We start from the raw sequence: 25,036 nt of genomic DNA on the forward strand, positions 1-25,036 counted from the left end.
GTAAAGCGACTCCAGGAGGCAGAAATGTCAATCGAGTTTGACAAGAATGGAGTGACTATAACCAAAGACGGGGTTATAGTGGCCAAGAATTCAGGTATGTTAAATAATGTACCTGTTATTAAATTTCAAGCATATACAGCTAATGCACAAAGTAAAAATTGTTTTCGATTATGGCATGAGAGGTTAGGTCATATAAGTAATGGTAAATTATTAGAAATAAAAAGAAAGAATTTTTTCAATGATAGCAGTCTTCTGAATAGTTTAAAGTGGTCCGAAGAAATATGTGAATCTTGTTTGAATGGCAAGCAAGCTAGGTTGCCATTTAACAAATCTAAAGATAAAAGTTATGTAAAGAGACCATTATTTGTAGTCCATTCAGATGTCTGTGGCCCAATTACACCGTCTACAATAAATGAAAAAAAATTACTATGTAATCTTTGTAGACCAATATACACATTATTGTGTAACCTACCTAATCAAAAACAAATCAGACGTTTTTGATATGTTTAAAGATTTTTTAGCTAAAAGCGAAGCACATTTTAATCTCAAGATGGTTAATTTGTATATTGACAATGGTAGGGAGTATTTGTCAAATGACATGCGTGAATTTTGTGCTCAAAAGGGATTACTTATCACCTAACAGTGCCGCACACTCCTCAGCAAAATGGTGTTTCAGAACGAATGATAAGAACTCTTACTGAAAAGGCCCGTGCCATGATAAGTGGTTCAAAATTAAATAAAATCTTCTGGGGTGAAGCTGTCCTAACTGCAACATACTTAGTCAACAGAACTCCAAGTAAAGCACTTATTGAAAGTGAAAAGACGCCTTATGAGATGTGGCACAATAGAAAGCCTAATCTAAAACATTTGAAAGTATTTGGTTCGACTGTATATGTACACAATAAGAACAGAAAAAGAAAATTTGATGATAAGTCGAATAAGTGCGTTCTTGTTGGATATGAACCGAATGGTTATATACTATAGGATTCTATTCATGAAAAATTTATTGTTGCACGAGATGTTGTTGTCGATGAAACCAATATGTTAAATTCTAGAGCTGCTAAAATTGAGCATGAAGAATTCCTGAAAGAAAGTAAGGAAAATGAGCATGAAGAATTCCTGAAAGAAAGTAAGGAAAATGAGCATGAAGAATTCCTGAAAGAAAGTAAGGAGTGCGATAAAATAGAAATCCTGAAAGACAGTAAGAAAAGTGAAAGCAAAGAATTCCTGAACGAGAGTAAGGAATGTGAGAGTGAAAAGTTTCCGAATAAAAGTACGGAACGTAAAGAGACTCAACAGCCTAGTAAAATTGGAACTGATAAGAGTTCAGCTATAATTGGTGATATTGACAACAGCAATAAGGATATCAAAAATGTAAATAGAAGAAGTGAAAGGCTAAAGAGCAAGCCAAAGATATCTTACAGTGAAGAGGATATGAATTAAAATAGATTTATATTAAATGCTCATACCGTTTTTAATGATGTTCCTATTACTTTCGATGAAATAAAAAGTAGAAATGATAAATTACTTTGGGAGGAAGCTATACAAGCAAAGTTGGAGGCTCATGAAATTAATAATACTTGGTCAATTGTTAAGAATCCTGAAAACAAGAATATTGTCGATAGTAAATGGGTATTTTCTCTGAAATATAATGATCTAGGAAATCCAATAAAATATAAAGCAAGGCTAGTTGCGCGAGGTTTTACTCGAAAGTATCATATCGATTATGAGGAAACACTTGCTCCTGTTGCAAGGATTTCGAGTTTTCGATTTATACTTTCATTATCAGTTCAATATAATTTGAAAATACATCAAATGGATGTAAAGACTGCATTTTTGAATGGCACATTAAATGAGGAAATATACATGCAACTACCTCAGGGTGTATCGAGCAGTAATTTAAATGTATGTAAATTCAACAAAGCCATTTACGGACTCAAACAAGCAGCTAGATGCTTGTAAACTCTCCTGTGGATCGCTGCATATATATTTTAAATAAAGGAGACATCAAGAAAAGCATATATGTATTGTTATATGTCGATGACGTAGTAATAGCAACAGGAGAAATGGAAAGAATGAATAATTTTAAAAAGTATCTAATGGAAAAGTTTAGAATGACAGTTTTAAACAAAATACGTCACTTTATAGGGATTAGAATTGAAATGGATGAAAATACAATCAGCTGAAGTCAGTCCGCTTACATAAAAAGAGTGTTAAGTAAATTTACTATGGACGATTGCAATGGAGTCAGCACCCCTTTAAAAAGCAAACTAAATTATGAATTGCTTAACTCAGATGAAAATTGCAATGCACCCTGTCGAAACCTTATCGGTTGTTTAATGTACATAATGCTATGTACACGTCCTGACTTAACAACGGCAGTTAATATCTTAAGTAGATTTAGTAGTAAAAATAATTCTGAGTTATGGCAATGCTTAAAAAGAGTCCTTAGATATTTAAAAGGAAGCATTGACCTGAAATTGATTTTTAAGAAAAACGAAGTATTTGAAAACATATTAGAGGGATATGCAGATAGTGACTGGGGGGAAATGATATTGATAGAAAGAGTCCAACTGGCTTCTTGTTTAAAATGTTTGGCTCGAACCTAATTTGTTGGAACACGGAAAGACAAAGTTCGGTTGCAGCTTCTTTGACTGAAGAAGAATACATGGCTTTATTTGAAGCCGTAAGAGAAGCTTTATGGTTAGAATCTCTCTTAAATAGTGTAAAAATAATATTAGAAAGACCTATAAAAATTTACGAAGACAACCAAGTCTGTATTAGTATAGCAAATAATCCCTCATGTCATAAAACAACTAAACATATCGATATTAAATATCATTTTGCAAGAGAGCAAAAAGAGAATAATGTTATTTGCATTGAGTATATATCCACAGATAATCAACTTGCAGACGTCTTCAAGAAACCGTTGCCAGCAGCAAGATTTTTGAAGTTACGAGACGAACTGGGACTTCTGCAAGATGGCTGACTCAATTATCCCTATATGCTGGATTTTTTTTTGTAGTTGTTTAACTTACCATTGAATTGAAATATGAACTAAGTTCATTTAATTGAAGTTTTTTGTTTTTTGCTATTGTTAAAGTTATTAAGATTATAATGATCTGACCAGGTTTTTCTGGGTTTTCCCCGGATCCTTGCAGCAAATGCTGGATCATAATGTATCTCCTAGAATGCACATTAGCCACATTAGAATAAGTAATGAAGGAATGAAATAAGTAATGATCTTTAAGTTTTGTTTAATAATATGGAATGTTATTTTTGAGGGGGCGTATCGAATATGCTTATTCCTTATTCAAAAACAACATTACACAACACTTATTATGTATATTTTAAGAAGTACAATCTGGTTACACTTTGATGTCTCTCTTCCCTTTTTATACCCTGAGCCCATTGAAAATGGGCAAAAAAGGGTATAATGTGTTTGGCAGAATGTATGTAACAGGCAGAAGGAGGGGTGGCAGACCCCATAAAGTATATATATTCTTGATCAGGATCAACAGCCGAGTCGATCTAGCCCTGTCCGTCTGTCTGTCCGTCAGTCCGTCTGTCCGTCTGTTTGAACGCGTCGATCTCAGAGACTGTAAGTGCTAGAGACTTCAAATTTGGAATGCAGGTTTGTGAATACCATACGCAGGTCAAGTTTGTTTCAATTTTGATGCCACGCCCCTTCGCCCACAAATTGAAAAAAAACGATTTACAGTCGCAATTTTGACATAGCACTCCTAACTGAACAATCAGTTGAGAAGTATGCGTATTAAACGACCCTGAAAATTTCAAAGGATTGACCCATAAATAAAGAAGTTATTTCGAATTTAGATTTAGTTGAATAATTACATTTGCATGGCAAATCAAACGTGCGAGCGAGACAGCATGTTCACGTTTGTATGCAAGGCTGCACAAAGACAGTACAAAATAGTACCCATTTTCTTTGGGTTTCGATTTCAAGTACTATATGACCTAGAGACTTTAAATTTGTTATGTAGGTTCCTGGATACCATACGCAGGTCAAGTTTGTTTCCAATTTTAGGTGCCACGCCCCCTTCGCCCACAAATTGCACAAAACGATTTACAGGCGCAATTTTTGACATAGCACTCCCTAACTGAACAATCAGTTGAGAAGTATGCGTATTAAACGACCCTGAAAATTTCAAAGCAATTGACCAAAAAATAAAGAAGTTATTTCGGAATTTAGATTTAATTCAATAATTACATTTGCATGGCAAATCAAACGTGCGAGCGAGACAGCATGTAGACGTTTGTATGCAAGGCGCGCACAAAGACAGAACGAATTAGTACCCATTTTTTTTTTGGGTACCAAATAAGAATTAAGCGATAAGCTAAAATATTATCGATATCATGTAATGAAAATGTTAATGTATAATTTATGTATATACAAATATACAATTTGATTAAAATATAATTGTGTTAATATATAAATATGTATTTTTGCATGGCAAAAATCAGCAGAAGCTGATAGCTATGCATTAAATTGCATGAGAGAAGAAGCGATCATTTTGCAGCACTACTCTTGCATCTTTGCCGAGCACTGAAAGCTGCAAAATAATAATTTTAATTATTAATATTTTCGATTCCTTACACATATATATAATAAGTATCTGCTTATTATCGTTGTAAAAAAAAAAACTTAGCATTTTCCGCTTTATGAATCATAAAATTAGACATTGCCTTTATTTCAAATTTCGCGCACTGCAGCAGCCTTTGGCAGGCTTGAATTTGTTGCGTAAGAGGGAGAGAGTGAGAGAGCAAAGTTGTAGTTTGTGGCTACTCTTGACACACGCTACATCGATTGCAAGCGATTACGATTAGACTTCAGATTTACCAATTTATCAAATTCTAATTAATTTTAAATAAGTTTTTTATATTAAAGTTTATTATATTAAAGTTTATTATATTTTTTATAATAAAGTTTATTATATTAAACTTATTTAAAATTAATGAGAAATTGATAAATTGGTAAATCGCAAGTCGTAATCGTAATCGAGTGATGTATTAGTTCAGTGAGGCATTAATAACGTAGTCTGCAGTGATAAGCACAGTGACTTCAGAAAACCGAAAGTTGTTCATAGTTTCGCGTGTGTAATTTTGATACCTGGCCCATTGAAAATGGGCAACAATCAACTTTTATAAAAGAGCATGGGCTCAGGGTATCCTACTGTCGAGCGTGCTCGACTGTAGCCGCACCTCACCGCGAGCGAAGCGAGCCGTGGGTAGGCGAGCGAAGCGAGCAGGGGGCGGAGCCCCCTTGTTTGATTTGTGATGTGCATGGTGCGTGTGTCGACGAGCTCATAAAATAATAATTAATAATTTAAATATAAAGCAACTTAAACTACTTAATCTGATTTATTCATTTTGTGTTATTAGGAATATTACAACAGTCATTTTGTCGCTTCACCGTTTATGTTTCTCCGCTCACACGTCTGCACACTCCAAGCTCACCAGAAAAGTGACGATCCCGCCGCATGATGGCCGACGATCATCAATCTCGATATCCATGATATCGGTATTGCTCTTTAATGTTGCCACCTTTGAAATGAGCTAAATCTGGATCATCGTCCTAAATGTGTGCGATGATCTGAAATCGAAATGAAATATCGGCTCCATGCCGAATGACTAGTTCTCGATCATAGTTCCATGCGGTTCTAACGAACTATTGGCTTCGTGCCATAAGAGCTACAGCAAAAATGTGACGCAGCAGGATGCTGCCTCACAAACTTTATCTCTGCGGACGGCAGTTCGCGCAGTGATGAAAGCAGCACGAAGAGTGCGAAAGGCGACTAGCCAATACGCGTCGATTGATACCTTGGTCACCCAAATCCGACCCACGCAGTTTCCAAACCATATCAGAAATATTTGCAATTGCCCTTTTTTGACATTATATTACAACTATCATTAATGCAGACGGATAATAAAATATGTAAATTTATTTGTTAAATTTCTTTCATTTTATAAAAAAAATGTTTTCTTTAATAATAAAGAGGCCAAGGGGCCTCCGCAACCTGCCCGCTTCGCTCGACAGTAGGATACCCTGAACCGATTTGAAACAAATCTGGTCAGAGTGTAGAAACCCAACATAAATGCATATTCTATTAGTTTGGTTAAGATATCTCAAAAAATATAAAAACTTTTCCAAACTAAAACTTGGTTTTTATCCGATCGGTCCTATGACAGCTATATGAGATAGTGGACCGATCTAAACGAACTTCGGTCAGGATGTACAAATCTAAGTTTAATACATATTCTATCAGTTTGGTTAAGAAAAAAAAAAAACTTTTCATACTAAGACTTAATTTTCGATTGAGCGTCTCTATAATAGCTTTATGATATAGTAAACCGATTTTAACAAAATCTGGGCAGGATGTATTATACAAGCCCAGATGCATATTCTTTTAGTTTGGTTCCGATATCTCAACAAACAAAAAACTTTTTCGTACTAAAACTTCGTTTTCGATGTATCGTTCCTATGGGAGCTATATGATATACTAGTCCGATCCAAAAATAAAAACAAAACTTGATCTGCCTATGGTATCCTGGAACATACCAAGTCTCTAGCTCTTATGGTCTCTGAAATCGACGCGTTCAAACAGACGCACGAACGGACAGACGGCCATGGCCCAATCGACTCTGCTGTTGATATTGATTAAGAATATATATATACTTTGGGGGGTCTGCCACGCCCCCTTCTGCCTGTTACATGCATTCCGCCAAACACATTATACCCTTTATTGCCCATTTTCATGGGCTTAGGGTATAAAAATAATAAATAAATTTCATATGCGTTGCAGAAACACACAACAAGTTAAGGTAAATTAAACTAGTGAGTCGAACTGCATTTTCAGTCCCTTACTGAGTGAAAGTCACTGATTTGTGATCTTGAGATGATTAAGATGGTGTTTTCACCTGGTCTGGATGGTGTTCCTGGTTGTGTTCTTCGGTATGGAGCCGGATTTCTATGTAGACCGCTGCTTAAGCTATTTGCTCTATCGCTTGAGACTGCGTTTATTTCCTCTTTTGGAAGGAGTTATTTATTATTCCTCTCCACAAAAAGGTAAGTAAATTTGATGCCTAAAACTATAGGGGAATTTCTGAGCTGTCCGCTATCCCTTTTAATTTGGGAGAAATTTTAACTCATCGTTTACAGCATTTATGTAGCTCTTTTATTTCTTCCTACCAGCATGGATTTGTAAAACGTAGATCCACTACAACTAATCTTCTCGAACTGTCTTCGTTAGTTATTAATGGCTTTTGTAATAACAAACAAACTGATGTCCTTATACCGATTTTAGTAAAGCGTTTGACTCAGTTAATGCATAAGCTTGACATAATTGGTTTTCCGACCATACTCCGTAATTCGCTGAATTACAAGCTATTTAACACAAAGAACTCAAAAAGTTTTATTCAATAACTTTTATTCAAAGTCTTTTCGGGTTACCTCGGGAGTTCTTCAAGGTAGTCACCTCGGTCCTTTGCTTTTCACACTGTTTATAAATGATCTGCCAACAGTTTTCACCAGGGATCAAAACCTTAACCGAAACCGTAACCTTTAACCGGTAAAAGCCGATTGAAATTTGTAACCGTAACCAAAACCGTAACCGAAAAAAATTTTTTCTCTGTACCGAAACCTTACAACCGAAATTCTTTAAACCGAAATTCTTTAAACCGAAATAACCGTTAGGTAACCGATTCATTTATAAGGGTTTATTTCAGGGTTTATTTCAACCACACAGATTTTCGACGCGACGGTAGGGCAATTAAAGTGTTCATTTTTCTTTAATTTATGACTTCAGACAATGTGTGTGTTGTAGATGTTGTTGTAGTGATCTTGCCTCGATTTTATAGGATAATAGATAATAGCAACTTTCAACTCTAATACCCACAAAAACGTATTATCTTAAAAACTGTGGGTGTGGGGGTTTTTCGATATTTGTGGGGGCGGAGGGGGCGTGGCTTCAATTCGAAACAAACTTGATCTGCGTGGGGTATATAGAAGTCTGTGAGTGAAAGTTTGGTATCTCTATCTCTTATAGTCTCTGAGATCCTTTTGTTCATACGGACGGACCGACGGACAGACGGACAGACACACATGGCTATATCGACTCGGCTGTTGATGCTAATCAAGAATATATATACTTTATAGGGTCGGAGATGCCTCCTTCTCCCTGTTACATACATTCCAACGAACACAATATACCCTTTTACTTATTTTTTAAGTCACGGGTATTAATGTAAATATTACGTATAACCTTGTAATTAACAAAAAAACTTAACTTAAATGAAAATATTTAGCTATATACATACTTATAATATATGCAAAACACCTGGTTGGGCACAGGGTATTTCGTAGTCGCCTCACCACTGGAGTTATCTTCTCGCGATCGAAAAGAGCGCGCACTTTTGCTTTTGTTACTCCAGTATAATCAGTGCGGTCTTTGAGAGGTGCATAAGTGCGTGATATGGTTGACATAATTTGACATATATATGTATAGTGACATATTCATGTACATAGTATGTATTATATACATTCACAGATTTTTGCGATTTAAAAGAAGGCTGCAAGCATCCGAAATTTTGGAGATGCCTCTTGCAGCGTTGATTTTATCTGCTACGTAAACATGTACATGTGCATGTGTATGTACATACATACAACTCAAGTACATACCGTGCGTCAAGCTTAAACATGGAAAAAAATTGGTATTGTTGTAAAGACCTTTTTTTTTGTGAACCGAAACCAACCCGTTATTTCAAAACCGAAACTTGCAAATAACCGGTAACCGTTGCAAAACCGATATTTGAAGATTTTGCGTAACCCTTTATCGAAAATCTTAATACGAGCGTAACCGCAACCGTAACTGTTACCGATATTCGTTTCGGTTTTAATCCCTGGTTTTAACACATTCTCGAGTACTTATGTACGCTGAGGATGTTAAAATTTGTCTGCAATATAAGGATTGGCCATGCCACATCAAATTGCAGGAAGATCTTGAAGATCACTCTTGGTGCCGTGTGAACCTTTCAAATTTAAACTGCTCAAAATGTAACGTTATGACTTATTATCGAACAACCCGTTATTTGGCTTCATTATCACTGTATGGTGATCCTCTTGATATGATTACTGCTGTTAATGATTTGGGTATACTCTATAATCATAAACTTAAATTTTCCGACCATATTTCAAAGATGGTAAATAAATCCATGTCAGTTCTTGGTTTTATAAAGAGGTGCTCGAAGAAACTCTATGACCCCTATGTAACTTAAACTCTATATATCTCCTTAGTCCGTCTTAACTAGGAATACGGTTCATGTGTATGGTGTCCACAGTATACTTTTCACAAAGACCGGATTGAATCGGTGCAAAAGAACTTTCGTTTTTTTCACTTCGGGGCTATAATTGGAATGTGGATGTAAGACTGCCTCCGTATTCTGATAGACTTAAATTAATTAACCTTCCTTCTCTATTAAATCGTAGAACAATGCTTGATATAGTTTTTATGTACAAGCTAATTGGTGGTGACATCGACTCAACGGAATTAATGTTAACACTAAAACTTTCTGTTCCTCGTAGAGTAGTTTCTCGAAATTTTATCCCAACCTTGTAGAATTTTGTGTTCCGATTATAATGTCCGTCTGTCTGTCCGTCTATTTCAGCACTTTGATACCGTACGCAGATCAAGCCTGTTTTTTTTTGTATCTGACCTCTATATTATAAAACTACCGTGGGATCGATATATTTAAAACTAAGATTTAGTATGATAAACATCTTGGTTTTTGATATTTCTCAACTAATCTGACCTTATACATTTGGCTGGTATTATACATCCTGAGCATATTTTATTTAAATTGGACTACTATATCATTTAGTTGCCATATTAACAATCGCTCAAAGTTCAATTCATCATAATTCATAAAGGTAGTTTTTTTATCTCCTTATCAAAGTTAGTTCAAATCGGTTCCCTATATCATATAGGTGCCATTGGAATAATCGGTCGAAATTCAACTTTTAGTATAAAATACCTGAATACACCTCACTGCGAGCAAGGGACCCTTTTTCTATTTGTATTTTTTTTTACGTATTTGTGTGTGTGAGTGTTTATATGTGTCCCTTTGTCTGTCCGTCTGTTTTAACGCTTCGATCTTAGAGACTATAATAGCTAGAGACTTGGTTTTTAATATTTCTCAACCACTCTGGCAAATTATTCATCTTCGCTGGTTTTATACATCTTGACCAGATTTTATTAAAATTGGTCCACTATGCCACATAAGCAATAGGTTAAAAAATAAGTAAAAGGGGAATATTGTGTTCGTTGGAATGAGAAGGAGGCACCTCCGACCCTAGAAAGTATATATATTCCTGATCAGAGATCATGGACTATAAACGATAGAGTAACCAAATTTGACACACAGATTTCTATATACCTCACGCAGATCAAGTTTGTTTCAAATTTAAGCCAGGGCACACCTACAGTTTTTAAGATAATACGATTTTGTGATAATTAACGTTATCTATTAGGATTATATATTATCCCACTGAATCGCATCAAGATCAGACAAGTAGAGCGGCAGTGATGGCGAATAAAAGTTTTCAGAGCAAAACAAGTATTTTTTAACAAGCTTCGGCTTGGTGTCGTTTGGACCACTTGAATTTACATACTTTGTACGTCAACGCCCAATTAAAGAAAAAGCCACCCCTCACCGCGAGCGAAGCGAACTAATGGCGGAGCCCCCTTGTTATACCTGTTAATTAAAAAAGAAGAAAAAGGGTATATTGTGTTCGTTGAAATGTATGTAACATGGAGATGGAGGTATTTTCGACCCTATAAAGTAGTGATGTAAATCAAAATCTTTGATCGATTTTTATATCGAAACTGACAATCGCCAGAAATAAGTATAACGTTGTCGATATATCGGAAAATAGTAGATAGAGTTGACAATATCAAGTTTTCGAAGAAAAAATTTTTTTTAACTCGAAAACGCAATTGTAATCACAAATACACGCCTTCTTTTATTACAAATCTTATTTTCCATTTATTGTGTTCATGCTTCATTCAAACTTTGGCAATTTTAAAATCAAAAATCAAATTTACAAAATAACTACGATGAAAAATCCCCAGTGAGTTGTTGACTTAATTTTGGAAGTCGATTTCATCAACTCGATAGATCGTCAAAAAAATCATCGAATTGATGTACTCGATAATCGCTTTACATTACTACTATAAAAAAACTATATTCTTAATCAGCATCAAGAGGCAAGTCGATATAGCCATGTGTGTCTGTCCGTCTGTCTGTCTGTCCGTCCGTGTGAGCGCATAGATCTGACACCAAAAGAGATAGAGCAACCAAACCTTTACACACAGACTCCAAAGGTGTTGGAGCAGGTCAAGTTTGTTTTAAGCTGTTTCAAATTTAAGCCACGCCCCCTCCGCTCACACAAATTGCGAAAAACCACAATACTCACAGTTTTTAAGAAAATAGTTTTTATGGTTATTAACGTTTTCTAGTAACATTATCTTTTATCCCACTGAATCGCATCAAGATTGGACAAGTAGAACGGCAGCTATGGCGATTTAATGTTTTCAAAGTAATACAAGTAATTTGTTTAAAGTATTTTTATGTATATTCAAATAAGTACATATATATTCGACTATAGCCTTTCCCTCTTGTTTATGTATAAAATTTGTCAAATTAATAAACAAATTTTTTTTTTTTATTTAAAAACATCGAAGTTTTAAAAGTTTTGCAGTAACAGTCTCTTTTTTGGTTTCGGTAGTGTCTGTACGCCATCCAAATATACGGAAAACAGCGACTTTTTTCTTTATATACATTCCAGTATGCGAATTATGGAGCAGGGAACTGTAACGGGTAAGAAATGTTCGATCAGACTCGAACACTGACTCGTACTCGTTGTGATTATTTCACTTTGGTTGAGCGATCGAAGCGGATCGTTGAAACGGTCAGCTCAAATCAAATCGTCCGCGATCATGCTAAGCGTTCAATTCGATCGACTCATCGAAATGATTTTTGAGCGTTTGTGAGCGTTCGTTTCGATCTAGTCACGAGTCATGATCGAACTTGCTGGCTGATTTGATTTGATGCATTCAAACGATCGGATCGATCATCGAGTCATACTCGACTCATGACTCGTTCAGAAAATGTGCGAGACAGAGCGCTCACGCAGCAGCGTTTGCACTTACAATGATATGTATTTATTTGTGTAAATCTATATATATTAAATTGCTTGACCTTATTCACTGATTTAGCATTGCACAGGCCAAGCCGCTAAAGTTACACGTTTTGGACACAACAAAGTTATGACAATTTCATCGAAAGATAAAACGGCGTATTGTAAAAATCCACGTGTAGGTGCGTCAAAATCGAGGTCAAAGTTCGCATTTATTTTGATTTACTTATAGCAGCGTTTGGTCAGCCAGCGGGTTACGTACCTAAGTGGCGCAGAGGATGGTGTATAGACTTAAGCCCAAGAGGTCCGCGGTTTGAGTCCCAGTGGAGGCAAGATCGTGCGTCAAAATGGAATTCAAAGTTTACATGTAATTTTAGTTTACATGCAGTTGCAAAGTGGTGCAGAGGATGGTGTGTTAGATTCAGAAGCAGAAGGTCCGGGTTCGAATCTCGCTTGATTATGGCTTTTTGAAAATCAATTTGACAAAACAAAGACATACATTTACTTAGTTAACATATACAGCAGTGTTTGGTCAGCTATCAGTACCTAAGTAGTGCAGAGGATGGTGTGTTAGAACCAGTTGCAGAGAGGCGCGGGTTCATTTCCCACACCAGGCTGGATTCTTATTTTCTTTAATTAAATTAACATATTTTCAAATTTTAGGATATTTTACAATTTGGTCAAAATCGGGTTACTATATCATATAGCTGCAATAGGCTCAGATTCTACTTTAGTTTTTTGTTTTTCAAGTTATCTCAACCAAACTCACAAATTGTGTTTTTTTTTTTACCATGTTTTACACCCTGACCAACTTTTGTCAAAATCGGATGACTATATCATATAGCTCTCATAGGTACAATCAAGCTCAAATTAACCTTTAGTATGAAAAACTTTTTATACCCGTTACTTAAAAAATAAGTAAAAGGGTATACTGTGTTCGTTGGAATGTATGTAACAGGGAGAAGGAGGCATCTCCGACCCTATAAAGTATATATATTCTTGATCAGCATCAACAGCCGAGTCGATATAGCCATGTGTGTCTGTCCGTCTGTCCGTCCGTCCGTCCGTATGAACAAAAGGATCTCAGAGACTATAAGAGATAGAGATACCAAACTTTCACTCACAGACTTCTATATACCTCACGCAAATCAAGATTGTTTTAAATTTAAGGCACGCCCCAGCAACACAACATGGCATTCAAACCTTTTTATCATTCTTGCGTCTTAGAATTCTCAACTGGTTCTAGCGACGCAAAGATGGCATTAAGTTTGAATTGCTGGTCAATTAGCAGAAACGGTACTGAGGATGGAAAACTAACATCTCTTGAAATCATGCTATTTTCATTTATGCAAGTATTGTGTTGCTTGCTGAAGATGTCATATCGACAGTAAACCAACAAAAGACACAATTTTTGTTTTTGCCTAATTTATCTCATTAAATATTTTGTAAACCATAAAAGTTTGAATTGATTTCAAAGTATGCAGAATTTTTTTCTTAGACCTGATGAAGTTTCTACTTGCATTAAACCTGAAGCAGTTGCTTATATAAAGCAGTTGATAACCTGAAGATGTTGATAAAATTGTGAACATGAAGCAGTTGATAACCAAAATCAGTTTTTAACCTGACGAAGCTGCTAATTTTCAAATTTGGGCAAAAACCATACTTTTCGATTCTCATTAGGAGGACGAGGCAAATTAAGCAACAAGCCATGTCCCAATGGGGATTCAGGGCCTATATTAATAAATTTTAATAATTATAGTTAATTCTTAAAAAACATTTTCTTTTTTTAAAAAATTTTTTTTACAATACTTTTATATTTTGTATTAAATTTAATAATAAATTTTAATAATTATAGTTAATTCTCAAAAAACATTAAAAAAATTTTTTACAATACTTTTATATATATTTATTTTAAGTAACGGGTATCCTATTGTCGGGATCTCGACTATAGCCTTTCCCACTTGTTTTTACCTTATGTCAACCAAACTCACAGAATATGTATTTGAGACTGCCTGTTACACCCTGACCAAATTTGGTGAACATCGGGTAACTATATTATATAGCTGCCATTGTAGCAATTGTGTAGAAATTAACTCTTAGTACGAAATTTATTTTTGTTTTTTGAGCTATCTCAACCAAACTCACAGAATATGTCTCTTTTCCTAAATGTTACACCCTGCTCAAATTTGGTCTAAATCATATGACTATATAATATAGCTGCCATATGAACGCCGATTTCAAATTAACCTTTACAATTTCTTAATCAAACTCAAAGATTCGCTTTTGCACGCCAAATATCGAAGTTTTTTTTTACAAAAAATGTTATATTATATAAGTTTGTTGCTACTTATTGCAATCAGCATAAAATTTCCAACTACAAAACATTTAAAATTTTTTCTAATAACTGATAATAATTACATCGTACGAACGGTAAAAAACGCAGAAGTCTGATTTGTATAAGAAGGAATCATGTCACTTAGCAGGTACTGATTACTGATCTATCAGAAGTAAAGAAGGGATTACTGATTAAAAACCTGCCGAATAAACCCAATGTTGAAAAAACGACCCTTTACACTTAAATGAAAGTTGATATGCCTCGACTCGCAATTTCTCCACTATTGTACTTTTATTCTATTCTTACATACAAACACGTTAATATGATCGGATTTCAGAATCAATCAAATTTTGTGGTGCCCGGGTTACAGAATATTTTATAGATAAAAAATAAGTGTTGGATATATAAGGTTGTCTTTATTAACAAGTGTCCGAATTATTGAATTAGAACAGTAGCTTATATCCCACAAAAAAACCTCTACACGAGGTTAAAGACTAGTGTCGAAAGCATATTCCAGCCCCAAAATTTCTGATATCCAATTGTGTGACGAAAAAAATATAGTTTAATATAAAAATTTTCAATAATAATATAAATTAATCAAATAAAAACACATAAATTTGCATTCTGCACTGTGCGCAAAAAGGGTGAGCTACCACGAATATAATAATTACTTTTTGCGCAGTGCCGAATGCACATTTTCGTGTTTTTAAACTTTTAATCTATATTTTTTTCTTCACAAAATTGGATATCAGAAATTTTGGGGCTGGAATATGCTTTCGTCACTAGACTTTTACCTCGTGTACAGGTCTTTTTTGTGGGATATAAACTAATGTTCTGTTTCAATACTTCGGACACTTGTTAATTGAGACAACCTGATATTTCGATCACTTCTTTTTTGTCTTAAAATATTCTGTAACCCGGGTACCCCAAAATTTGTTGTGAAATGTCAGAAATTTTTTAAATTGATTTTTTTTGACATTAGATTATAGCTATCATTAATGCAGACAGATAATAAAATATGTAAATTTATTTGTTGAGTTTCTTTCATATTTAAATACAATTGTTTTCTTTAATAATAAAGAGAAGAAGGGGCTCCGCTCCCAGCTTGGTTCGCTCGCGGTGGGCTGCGGCTACAGTCGAGCACGCTCGGCAGTGATACCCTGAGACCAGGTACTCCTTTGTAAGAGTTGAACTTCGAAAAAATTGTTCCTATATGATATCTGAAACCAATTTGAACCAAATCTGGTCAGAACGTACCTTTATCAACTTAGACCGTCTACAGACGATCATCACTACAATCCAATTATTATATCTGAGTCTAAACGTTTTTGCGGTCTAACCGTCAGATATGATTTTCGACAATTTCATCACTAATTGATAGATGAAAGTTTGAATATGCTCAGTTAGGTATTTTGAGAGCCACATCGTTTTGCGCCTCAATTTTTGTAAAAACAGGTGCAACAACTACTTGGAATTTTTGTGTCTGTTTGCCATAAAAAAAAGTATTTACAGCAGTTCAATTAAGTCAGGAATTTTTTGGTAAGATGTTTATAGTTGTTATGTAATAGTTGATTATAAATTTTGTTTAAAAAGTAAGATTTTTCTTTATTTCAAGCTATTTGTGATGACCGTCTGTGGACGGTCTTAGTGGTTAAGGTGAAAAAAATTTTCTCCACTTGCAATATTTTGATTCATATATATATATGTTGACGTGGGTGTTTTGATGTTTTTATTGTTATTTGACAATGTCACGATAAATCGGAACAAGTAGAGCCTGCGATAAGGGCAAAAAATTCCAACTTTCTTTGAAAGTGATATGGAATCCGACGAATTTGATAAGAAAAGCCGCACTGCCAACTACCATCTTTGTCGTTGGAAAGAAATCAGTTCAGGCAATAGAAAGTGTGAGATTCAATGAAATAAACAAAGTTTTTGAATGGTGATCAAAAAACTGTGAAAAAGTCCGACCCAAATAAATTATTTTTTCACAAAATTGTGAAAAAGTTCGACCCAAATAAATTTTGTTTTCTCAAAACCAAAAACACTGCTTCAAAAACTAAAATATCACTGCGGACGGCAGTTCGCGTTAGTGACGAAAGCATCCCGAAGGTGCGAAGGCATTAACAATATATACAGCTAAGTTGGAAAGTTTACTACGACTGTCGATCAGATCAAGTTATATACCGATCGAAAGGTTTAGTCCCAACTTACAAAATGGCATACTAAAACTTTTTCTAACCAACCTGGGCCATGAGATACGTGGGTACAAATGGGAGGCGAAAAATTTAAATGGTTGCAGCTAATGCAGCTAAAACTTTTTCTAACCAACCTGGGCCATGAGATACGTGGGTACAAATGGGAGGCGAAAAATTTAAATGGTTGCAGCTAATGGGGCTGTTGGGGCCTTATGGTAAATTTTTTTTTTATTCTACTTAAAAAAACGCGTTGATTGATACCTCAATCACTCAAATCCGATAACTGGTGGAAAAGATAAATCAATTTGAAAATTTTAGTGGACTCCTCAAAATGAGATGAAAATTCAGTTTCCTTAATTGTCTGTTTGTCGGCTTGCATCAAAGCGCTAAAGAAGCTTAGATGTAATGATGCGGATTTGTTCGTTTTCGAAAATCTAGAAATGTTTGTTCTACGACTTTTAAAAAAAACCGCTGGCTTAGCGGGAAAACGCAAGATCCCGCTAAAATTGAAACCTCAACAGCTTCCAAACCATAGAAGCTACAGATATGTTCTATGTATCATTGGAAAGGTGCGTTTGAGGGCTTACTTTTACTTACTTTAGGCGTCCTATTTTTTAAAAGTACTCAGGTACTTAAAAAAAGTACATGGGTCTATTGGGTTTGTTTTAACGAATAGGCGTAACAGGCAGAAGGAGCCGTGGCAGACCCTATAAAGTATATATTCTTGATGAGCATCAATAGCCAAGTCGATATAGCAATCTCTGATGCAATGCTGTCTGTCTGTCTGTCTGTCTATCTGTTTGTCTGTCTGTAGCAACACCTAGATCTCAGAGACTATAAGAGCTAGAGACACCAAACTTGGTAAGTAGGTTTCTATATATTACAAGCAGATCAAGTTTGTTATAGAATAAAAAATTGGATTAAAATATTATATCACAAATTGGCGTCCAATCGGTCGTGGGCTTATGTGGCGCAGTGTTTTGAGTCGCGGAGTCGGAGGGTGCTCGTGGGTTCGAGTCCTGCCGTGGTTGAAAGATTTTTAATTTATTTATGCTCGAATTCAATATTTATTTTATATTAACAAAAAGTGCTTATTTAAATGTAATATTAACATTAAATGTTAAATATATAATTTACTTTGTCATTGAGCACTAAAACAAGCAATATGGCCAGGTTGAACAATTGGAGTGGCTCAACAAAAAAAAAAAAAAAAAAAATAATTTAACAATTTATTGAAATTATTATTTATGAATGTTATATTGACATTAAATATTGAATACATGTTTAATCAATTCATTATATCATATAGCGCCCATAGGAACAAATCGGTCCAAGATCAAGTTTTAGTATGAACAACTTTTTTGTTTTATGAGATATCTAAAGCAAACTGATACAATAAGCATACGACTTGGTTTTATATATCCTGTTTAAAGTTGGTTCAAATCGAACCACTATATCATATAGCTGTCATAGGACCGATCGAGTGAAAATCAAGTCTTAGTATAAACAACTTTTTTGTTTTTTGAGATATCGAAACCAAACTGATAGAATATACATAAAACTTGGTTTTATATATCCTGTTTAAAGTTGGTTCAAATCGGACCACTATATCATATAGCTGTCATTGGACCGATCGCGCGAAAATCAAGTCTTAGTATGAAAAACTTTTTGTTTTATGAGATATTGTAACCAAACTGATAGAATATAAATAAAACTTTTATATAACCTGTCCAAAGTTGGATCAAATCGGAACACTATATCATATAGCGCCCATAGGTACAATCGGTCGAAAATCAAGTTATAGTATGAAAAACTTTTTTGTTTTATAAGATATCGTAATCAAACTGATACAATAAGCATATTACTTGGTTTTATATATTCAGTCCAAAGTTGGTTCAAATCGGACCACTATATTATATAGCTGTCATAGGACCGATCGGGTGAAAATTAAGTCTTAGTATGAAAATCTTTTATGTTTTATGAGCCATCGTAACCAATCTGATAGAATATATATAAAAGTTAACTAAATATTTTTTTAATTTTTTCCATTATAAGTTTTTGCCATAGTAAGTACGGGGTCTCCGACAGTCGAGTATGCTCGACTGTAGCACCGGTCGACTAGATACCTTTTCGAAAATCTTGAAATGTTTGTTCTACGACTTTTTGAAAAAACCGCTAGTTTAGCATTTTTTATCATTTTATTTAAATTTTAATAAACTATTCTAAGCTTACATTGAAAAATAAGAAAAATATTTTAAATTAATTAAATAATTTATTGAAATGTGTGTACATAGTTGCGCTTTTTGAAAACCACTAGCTTAGCGGAAAAACGCTAAATCCCGCTAGGCCTCAACAGTTTCCAAATTATAGCAGCTACAGATATGTTCTAGATATCATTGGATAGGTGTGTTTGAGGGCCTTTAAGCCTTTTTTATAAAGTAATCAGGTAACATTTTACAGGTGAAAAACGGCTCTAACGATTTTTATTAAATTTCTCAGGACTCGTCCCCCCATCCTGTGTGCCAAGTCTCAAGGCTGTAGCTTAAAATATCCTCTTGTTGTTAGATTTTATATCCTTTACGTGATATAGGTCAACATTCTCGGAGTATTGTCACCAAATTTGGTTTCTATAACTTTTATAGTCTGATAGTCTGGCCAAAACTCTTGGTGATATTGGCAAATTTCAATAATAATAATAATGAATCTGCCACTTTATTATACTTTTTATGTAACCGTTCAAGGCATTAAAAAAAGATCGAAATAACATCCCAAATATTTCAAAAAAAAAAAGCCAGAATTCCCGCTTCCAGCAGTTCCCAAATTTTTCCCGCAATTGGTTTTCAAAAACAGCCAGATTTGACGGTAAAAAATCTAAATTGGCAGAAATGTTCCTAATATATTCACAACGATCTCTGTTTTGAAAATACTTGAGTGTATTAGTTGTAAATTTAAACCCAGAATTGCCTTATCCATTCTAGTGGCGACGTCGATGTAAAGCAATACAAGTTTTCCCTTAGCAGGAGCCCTTGTCTTTAATTTCTTGCTCTGTAATGGTCACATACGTCATTATATTGCGCGACGTTATTGAACTCATAAAGCGCTGTCAATGGGGTTTAGTATTTCTCGAAACCCTTCGCTGTCCAGAAAACAAATGGCTTTCCGTCTGTCATCACAATTTTTAGACCCGTACTTAAAAAAAGTACAGGGTCTATTGGGTTTGTTTACCGAATATGTGCGTAACAGGTAGAAGGAGGCGTGGCAGACCCTATAAAGTATATATATTCTTGATCAGCATCAATAGTCGAGTCTATATAGCAATGTCCGTCTGTCTGTCTGCCTGTCTGTCTGTCTGTCTGTCCGTCTGTCTGTCTGTCTGTATGAACACCTAGATCTCGGAGACTATAAGAGCTAGAGACACCAAACTTGGTATGTAGGTTCCTCTATACTGCAGGCAGATCAAGTTTGTTTCAAAAATCAGCCACGCCCCCTTAACCGCCTGCAAATCGACATTGAAAATTTCATACCCAAATTATAAGAGCATTTTGAAAGCCAGAAATTGCAGATTTTGCACAGATGAAGATATAATTGACCTAAATTTTTGCTGAAAATTTCATTCTGATCGCACAGTAAATAGCGAAGATATTCAAATAATAAATTTTGCTGTTAAATTCGTTGATGGCGCGTTGGCAGTAATTAAAACTTGAATATCTTGATAAAACAAAAAATATATATTAACATATTATATAACAAATTGGCGTCCATTCAGACGTGAGCTTCGGTGGTGCAGTGTACTGAGTCGCGGAGTCGGACAGCGCTCGTGGGTTCGAGTCCTGCCGTGGGCGAAAGATTTTTAATTTATTTATGTTCGAATTCAATTTCATTTTATATTAAAACAAAGTCAGTGCTTATTTAAAATGTAATATTAACATTAAATGTTAAAATATAAATTATTTCTTTTTTTTAATTGGAGGAGGATAAAGACATAAGTGCGAGAGTGGCTCAACACTTTGAGCCTTTTGAAAATTTTGCAATTTTGTCGCGGGTTCGATTCCCGCAGGAACAACTTTTAATTTTACAATTTATTGAAATTGTTATTTATGAATGTTATACTGACATTTAATATTGAATACATGTTTAAAAATTTCATTTAAATAATTTTACATTGGTATTTATATAAACGTTAAGTTAAAATTCTATATTAATTTCATGTTTATTATAAATTTACTGTGTAAATTTATGTTTTAGTAAATTTGTCTTTTTTGGTTTTCAATTATTTTACTATTTGATTTAACATTTAGCATGTTTAACATGCAGTTTTAATTTATTCTCTGTTAAGGTTTCACTTATGCTTAACATAGCCAAATATGCATAAACGCATGTTTATATATATGAATGCTTAGCTAGAAACTTCTTTTGTTTTGGCGCGTGCCAACATATGTATGTATGTGTGCATAACAGATCTTAAATTGCACATATGGATGTCCTGCTCTCTTTAATGCTTAACGCATATGTATGTCTATTTGACTTTAATTGACTCTTCTTCAACTCTTTTGTGCGCGTTGTGTACAAGTGATTTTGAAATTGATTTTGATTTAACAAGTGTTCCTTTATTAGATAATTAGTGTGACTAGTGTTATTAAATAGTGTTAAACATAAGACTCTAAGGCATATATACTATAAGTATATATGTTTTAAAGTCGAAAGTGTTTTTGTTAAATTTGGTGCTCCGCAGTGCAGTCTGCTTTGTGTGCGTGTGTGCGTGTGTTTCATGATAACTACTTAAAAGAATAACAAATAATTGAATAAATTATTAAATATATATACATACGTACATAACTTAATATAACATTTGTACGTAGCGTTTGCGTGTACATTTGAATGCATTGCTTTGTGCACCTGTGTGTTTCTATGTATGTATGTATATATGTAATAACAAATATTTCATATAAATTAATGAATATTTATGCATTTGTGTGTACATAATTTCAAAACACATATATACATTGCATTGGCGTATACATTTGACAGCCTTTCTTTGTGCATGTGTGGGTGTTTGTATGTATATATGCATGTATAAGTAATAAATAAATAATAAAATAATTTAATTTTATTTAAAATTTAATTTATCTTATTATAATATTTTTTAAGTATAAACTTTTGAATATTATTCCTATTATTATATTTAGCTTATATATTATTATTATTATTGAAGATTATATATAATTTAAATATTATTCTTTTAATTGAATATTATATTTGTATATCCGAAATGCCACGTCTATCTCGGCTGTCTGCCTCGCAGCGAGCTCTCAATCGCCGCTTAAGAAATAGGTCAAATAGGGAAAATACCACATATTCAGCAATAGAAAATGAGAATAATGCAAGTTCTCAGAGAGAGCGCAGAGAAGATTCGGAGATTAGAAGAGTAGAAAGAATTACTGATCGGACGTGACGAACAGCTAGAAGACGTAATCCTCAGACTGGACATCAGGAACAGGATCAAGATACTCTCCGTAGATCGATCCGTAGGCAGGATCCGAACGTACGGGCAACTGAGCAGCAGATCGACACACAAGTAGGAGACAAACACGTACAAACGGTGAGATTCGGGAGACGGAAGGGTGGCAGACAGACTTCGTAGATCGAACCGAAGACTGAATACGAACGTACGGGCAACTGAGCAGCAGAACAACACAGAGAGTAGAGACAAGACACGTACAAACGGTGGGATTCGGAGACGGAAAGGGTGGCAGACAGACTTCGTAGATCGAACCGAAGACTGAATACGAACGTACGACTGAGCAGCAGATGAACACAAAGTAGGAGACGAGACGTACAGACGCTGAGATTCAGGGAGACGGAAAGGGTGGCCGATAGACGACGTAGATCGAACCGAAGACGGGATACGAACGTACGGGCAACAGAGCAGCAGAATGATACACATAGTAGGAGGCAGAGACGTACAGACGCTGAGATTCGGGAGACGGAAAGGGTGGCAGACAGACTTCGTAGATCGAACCGAAGACTGAATACGAACGTACGCGCAACTGAGCAGCAGAATGATACACATAGTAGGAGGCAGAGACGTACGACGCTGAGATTCAGGGAGACGGAAAGGTGGAGACAGACGTAGATCGAACCGAAGACTGATACGAACGTACAGGCAACTGAGCAGCAGAATGATACACAGAGTAGGAGGCAGAGACGTACAGACGCTGAGATTCGGGAGACGGAAAGGGTGGCCGATAGACGACGTAGATCGAACCGAAGACGGGATACGAACGTACGGGCAACAGAGCAGCAGAATGATACACATAGTAGGAGGCAGAGACGTTCGGATCCTGAGATTCGCATTTTAGAAAGAGAGAGATGAATTGCTAGATCTCAAGCTAGGGATAATCCTGCGAGGAGGATTGTCGATCAAGCTGTTAACAGTGCACGACGACAAAGTGCCCGATTGTTACAGCGACAAGCAATCACTGACGCGATAAGACGTATTAGTCAGAGAGTTAGCCAAAATAGGAGCATTAGTCAAAACAGGGAAGCTGAAAACCGAAGAAATGCTGACCGTATGAGGAGAATCGTGGAAATAATTCTCAGGACGCCGTCATAACCCAATTGGAGGTTAAAATACGTGAATTTAATAAACATGTAAAATGGGGGCCAAACCAAGTTTGTCTTTGTTGTAAAGGCCTGTGGTTTCCAAATCAAGTTACAGAGATTTCTCGAGCTTTCGTTGAAAGTAAAGCTTCTCTTTTAAATCATTCTAGTGATCTTCTTTCTGATGACAACAAACTTCAGTTGTGCAGTACATGTCTCCGTAACATTGCACTTGGAAAGAAACCAAAATTTGCCATTATAAATGGCTTAGATTTTCCCGATTTGCCCCCGTGTCTTAAAGGTCTTACTCCTTTAGAAGAAAGACTTATTTCGCCAAGACTTCCATTTATGGTAATAAAATCTTTAGGTGTTGGTCGCCAGAGTGCAATTAAAGGAGCTGTAGTCAACGTTCCTATTCCAGTTAGCAATATCGTGACATCCCTTCCACGAGCTTTCAATGAAGCAGAGGTAATACAGCTCCACCTCAAACGAAGAATGGAATTCAGGCATGATTATATGACTGAAACCATTAGACCCCTAAAGGTTACAGATGCCATAAGGCATTTAATAAATACTGAACTTTATCTGAAGCACAATGTAGTTCTTAATCAGCAGTGGATTTCAACTTATACTTCTGACACTGTTCCTTTGTAGTTTCTCAAGCAGACGTTGAGTTAGTAGATGAACTCAATCGAGAATTTCAGCAGCCGTTTCATCCGGAAGAGGATGTTGAAATGGAGGAGCTCAATCCTGGGGGTCAAGAAACTCTGCTTGAGAATAATCATGTTGCCATGCAAAGAATCATAATTGCTCCTGGCGAAGGCCAAAGACCCCTAGATATGATTATGGATGCTGACTCTGAGGAATTGGCATTTCCAACTATATATGCTGGCATCAAAAGAAAAACTTCAGAAACTTTTACAACCATTGTTAGATCTGAGCTTCGCAATATCGATAGGAGAGGTTGTAGAGTTGATAAATTATTCTTCAATTATAAGAAGTTAGAGCTTATCAGTATAAGAAACAATACTTCAATTTGCTTACGAAAGCGCAGCGCCTCACGCGCTATTACAGTTTCCAACGCTCTTAATGAAGAACATATGGACCATCTTATTCGCCACGATGAAGGCTATAGGGTCCTTAAGGGCATTCGCACGTCTCCTGCTCATTGGGAAGCAGAAAAAAAGAAGGTTATGGCCATGATTCGTCAGTTCGGCCTACCAACTTTTTATTACGTTGTCAGCTGCTGAAAGTAGGTGGGTAGAGCTGCTTGTCCTATTGAAAGATAATGTGGACAAACAACAAGTTACGGAAGACGAAGCATTTAATTTGTCTTCCCAAGAGAAAGTGAGGTTAATCCGCACCGACCCTGTCACTTGTGCTCGCTATTTTGAATATCGGTTTAGGAAATTATTTAAGCTTATGAAGATGCGGGGGGGTGTTTTCGGAGAACATTATGTTGTTATGCACTACTGGCGAGTTGAGTTCCAACAGAGAGGTTCACCTCACATTCACGGAATGTTTTGGCTGAAAGATGCCCCTCAAGTGGATTTCGATAATGATGCATCTATTTCTCCAGTAATAGACTTCATTGATCGCTTCGTTACCACGGATGTAACAAATAATGACCTATCTGAGTATTTAAAATACCAAAAGCACAAGCACGGGCACTCATGCAGACGTGAAGTGAGA

The 25,036-nt window shown here is 35.4% G+C and overlaps 1 long non-coding RNA gene across 1 annotated transcript; it reads left to right on the forward strand.

Annotated features, from left to right (window-relative positions):
- Positions 1-22,000: 22,000 nt before the first annotated feature.
- Positions 22,001-22,162, forward strand: LOC117782705. The gene is made up of 2 exons (XR_004617319.1): positions 22,001-22,075; positions 22,111-22,162. It is a non-coding gene; the product is annotated as an uncharacterized LOC117782705 (long non-coding RNA).
- The last annotated feature ends 2,874 nt before the right edge of the window (positions 22,163-25,036 follow it).

The sequence above is a fragment of the Drosophila innubila genome, assembly GCF_004354385.1.
Source record: "Drosophila innubila isolate TH190305 chromosome 2L unlocalized genomic scaffold, UK_Dinn_1.0 5_B_2L, whole genome shotgun sequence".
Taxonomy (NCBI): Eukaryota; Metazoa; Arthropoda; class Insecta; order Diptera; family Drosophilidae; genus Drosophila; species Drosophila innubila.